This window comes from Chiloscyllium plagiosum, chromosome 46 (genome assembly GCF_004010195.1).
Source record: "Chiloscyllium plagiosum isolate BGI_BamShark_2017 chromosome 46, ASM401019v2, whole genome shotgun sequence".
Lineage (NCBI taxonomy): Eukaryota > Metazoa > Chordata > Chondrichthyes > Orectolobiformes > Hemiscylliidae > Chiloscyllium > Chiloscyllium plagiosum.
The window spans coordinates 7,716,145-7,720,893 of record NC_057755.1 but is presented as its reverse complement, the minus strand read 5'-3'; positions in this window follow the sequence as shown (position 1 = coordinate 7,720,893).

Genomic DNA, 4,749 nt, shown 5'->3' with positions numbered 1-4,749 from the left:
CCCACCTCAGTCTCCTATGCTCTAAAGAAAAAATTCCCAGCTTATCCAACTCCTCAGTCCTGGCAACATCCTGATAAATTTCTTCTGCACTCTTTCCAGTTTAATAACATCCTTCCCCTGGCAAGGTGACCAAAGCTGAACACAATCCTCCAAGTGTGGCCCGACCAAGGTCCAGCACAACTGCAACCTAAATATGCATCAACTAGTCAGCTTTCGTCTTGTTGGCAGATCTTCACTATGGAATGCGTAATAATTCAAAAAGTTACTCAGTTTATGCAGTGAATGATCTGTTTTATTATGTGCAGTGTCTTTCTGTGATCCCAAAAGCGTACAATGGAAGATCGTCAAATGTTCAGCTGAGTGGAGGAGGGACATACAATTCGACAGTAAGATTGCAGTTTTAAAACTACTTCGGTGATTTGATTTTGATATGTTTTACTATTATCACATGTATGAGATACAGTGAAAAATATTGATTACATTCTATCTGGGCAAATCATACCTTATGTTATGGACTCAAAACCATTCTTCAGCAGGCAACCCAGCCCATAACATGGCAATTTATTTCAGTAAGTGTACAGTGAGAATTTACCCAGAGTAATTTAGCTAGGTTTTAAAATAGACAGAAATTTATTCACAAAATTACACAATGAAACACGAAGGAAAAAAGAACCCCTACAGAACTCAGTCTATCCAAACGAGAATTAATTATGCTGTTCCGAAAATACACAACAGACCCAAAAAGCAAACCCCCTTAAGACACATTTTAAAAAAGGGAACAGATGCTTACAGGTTGCAGTTAGAAAAGCAGGAAGAGAGCGAAAGAGAGAGAGAGAGAGAGAGAGAGAGAGTTTCCACATAGCTCACTGTTAAACTCCCAGCTAGTTCTGGACTGAACTGAACTGATCTGCTAGAGAGCTGACCACCCCCCCTTTCATTATATGCAGGTCACTTCTAAAACATGACCATTTTTGCCTGAAGTCTCATCTGTTTACGTATAAACAAAAAGGCCTCTCAATACCCTTTAATCTCTTTACTAAACCAGTGTTTACGACCCCTCTGAAAAAAACCAAGGACATAGCATCCTTGAGAAAAGGAACAGCTTTTAGAAATAAGGGATAAAAGCAAATTACTGCGGATGCTGGAATCTGAAACCAAAAGAGATAATGCTAGAAAAGCTCAGCAGGTCTGGCAGCATCTGTAAGGAGAGAAAACAGCTGACGTTTCATAGAACATAGAACATTACAGCGCAGTACAGGCCCTTCGGCCCTCGATGTTGTGCTGACCTGTCATACTAATCTGAAGCCCATCTAACCTACACTATTCCAGATATGCCCATATGCTTGTCCAATGACGACTTAAATGTACTTCAAGTTGGCAAATCTACTATCGTTGCAGGCAAAGCCTTCCATACCCTTACTACTCTCTGAGTAAAGAAACTACCTCTGATATCTGTCCTATATCTATCACCCCTCAATTTAAAGCTATGCCCCCTCGTGCTCGCCGTCACCATACTTGGAAAAAGGTTCTCACTGTCCACCCTATCTAACCCTCTGAGTCTCACTGACCCTTTGTCAAAGCTAAAACAAAGGGAGAAATCGGGAGGTATTTATACCAGGCTGAGGGAAGGTAAGTCATGGCTCCAGAAGCAAAGGTAGCAATAAAGAGGTGATAGTGACAGTGCATAGAGAGATTATAGGTTGATTAGGAGCTGTGAAGCAAGGCTGAAGCCAGTGCTTTGTGACAAAATATGTGGAGGATGGGGGGGATGGGTGAAGCAGAGGCAAAATGGAAAACAGGGGACAAGGGCAGCAAAGGGGGAAGAGGAGAGGAAAAAGGTGATGAGAGAGTGGGGAGCGAGAGAAAGAGAGACAATCAAGAAATAAGAGGTACAGAACAGTGAAAATTTTACGGAGCAGAGTAAAAACAGAGGGGTCGAGATGGGATAATCATCTGAACTTAAATGGACTTCAACAGCTTCCTCATTTCCCCTTCCCCCACCTCATCCTAGTTTCAAACTTCCAGCTCCGCACTGTCCCCTTGACTTGTCCGGACTTGTCCGACCTGCCTAGCTCCTTTTCCACCTATTCTCTCCACCCTCTCCTCCCTGACCTTCATCTCCTCCCCCACTCACCTATTGTACTCTATGCTACTGTCTCCCCACCCCCACACTCCTCTAGCTTATCTCTCCACACTTCAGGCTCTCTGCCTTTATTCCTGATGAAGGGCTTTTGCCCGAAACATCGATTTTGCTGCTGCTCCTCGGATGCTGCCTGAACTGCTGTGCTCTTCCAGCACCATTGATCCAGAATCATCTGAAGTTGTTGAATCCAGTGTTGAGACCGGCAGGCTGTAACGTGCCCAGTCAGATGATGAGATGCTGTTCCTCCAGTTTGCGTTGAGCTTCACTGGAACATTGCAGCAGGCCCAGGACAGACATGTGGGTATGGGAGCAGGATTGGGTGTTGAAGTGGCAAGCCACTGGAAGGTCCGGGACCTGATTGCGTACAGGCCGAAGGCGCTCAGCAAAGTAATCACCCAGTCAGCGTTTTGTCTCTCCGATATGGAGGAGACCACATTGGGAGCAACGAATGCAATAGACCAAATTAAAAGAGGTAGAAGTGAAACGCTGCTTAATCTGAAATGAGTGATTGGGACCTTGGATGGTGAGCATGGAAGAGGTAAAGGGGCAGGTGTTGCACCTTCTGCGATTGCATGGGAAAGTGCCGTGTGTGATGGGAGAGGTGTTAGGTGTGATGGAGGAGTGGACTAGGTTGTCCCGGAGGGAACAATCTCTGAGTAAAGCAGACAGGGGGAGGGAAGGGAAGATGTGTTTAGTGGTGGCTTTGTGTTGGAGTTGGTGAAAATGGCAGAGGGTTTTTTTTTGCATGTGAAGGTGGGTGGGGTGAAAGGTGAGAACAAGAGGGACCCTATCCTTGTTCTGGGACCAATGCGGGTACCCATTGCTACACCTTTGATTTGGAGAAAATGGGATGAGTTGAACGAGAAGTTGTTGAGAGAGAGAACAAATTCAGCCGGCCCTAACCACCTTCTATGTACCATGGATGTGCAATCTCTTTACACCTCCGTCCCACACCAAGATGGCTTGAAAGCTCTTCGCTTCTTTCTCGAAAAGAGGCCCGAACAATCTCCATCCACCACCACTCTCCTCCGCCTGGCTGGGTCCTAGCTATGCCTGTCTTTTGATGGGATATGTAGAACATTTCTTGTTCCAGGCCTATCCGGGTCCCCTCCCACAACTACTTTATTGGTACATTGATGACTATTTCTGTGTGGCTTCATGTTCTCGTCCTGACCTGGAAAAATTCATAAACGTTGCTTCCAGAGTCCATCCCTCGATCACCTTCAGCTGATCCATCTCTGACACTTGCCTTCCTTTCCTTGACCTTTCTGTCTCCATTTCCGGCAATAGTCTATCCACTAATATCCATTACAAGCCCACTGACTCCCACAGCTATCTGGACTACAGCTCTTAGAGTCATAGAGATGTTCAGCATGGAAACATAACTTTCGATCCAACCTGTCCACATCGACCAGATATCCCAACCCAATCTAGTCCCACCTGCCAGCACCCGGCCCATATCCCTCCAAACCCTTTCTATTCATATATCCATCCAAATGCCTCTTAAATGTTGCAATTGTACCAGCCTCCACCACATCCTCTGGCAGCTCATTCCATACATGTACCACCTTCTGCATGAAAAAGTTGTCCCTTAGGTCTCTTTTATATCTTTCCCCTCTCACCCTGGCCTCTAGTTCTGGACTTCCCGATCCCAGGGAAAAGACTTTGTCTATTTATCCTATCCATGCTCCTATAATTTTGTATACCTCTATAAGGTCACCCCTCAGCCTTCGACGCTCCAGGCAAAACAGCCCCAGCCTGTTCAGCCTCTCCTTGTCACCCAGATCCTCCAACCCTGGCAACATCCTTGTAAATCTTTTCTGAACCCTTTCAAGTTTTACAACATCTTTCCAATAGGAAGGAGACCAGAATTGCATGCAATATTCCAACAGTGGCCTAACTAATGTCCCGTACAGCCCAACATGACCTCCCAACTCCTGTACTCAATACCCTGACCAATAATGGAAAGCATACTAAACGCCTTCTTCACTATCCTTTCTACCTGCGACTCCACTTTCAAGGACCTATGAACCTGCACTTCAAGGTCTCTTTGTTCAGCAACACTCTCTAGGACCTTACCATTAAGTGTATATGTCCTGCTAAGATTTGCTTTCCCAAAATGTAGCACCTCACATTTATCTGAATTAAACTCCATCTGCCACTTCTCAACTTATTGGCCCATCTGGTCCAGATCCTGTTGTAATCTGAGGTAATCCTCTTCGCTGTCCACTACACCTCCAAATTTGGTGTCATCTGCAAACTTACTAACTACCTCTTATGCTCACATCCAAATCATTTATGCAAATGACAAAAAGTAGAGGACCTAGCACCGATCCTTGTGGCACTCCACTAGTCACAGGCCTCCAGTCTGAAAAACAATCCTTCACCACCACTCTCTGTCTTCTACCTTTGAGCCAGTTCTGTATCCAAATGGCTAGTTCTCCCTTTATTCCATGAGATCGAACCTTGCTAATCAGTCTCCCATGAGGAACCTTGTCGAACGCCTTACTGAAGTCAATATAGATCACATCCACTGCTCTGCCCTCATCAATCTTCTTTGTTACTTCTTCAAAAACTCAGTCAAGTTTGTGAGACATGATTTCCCA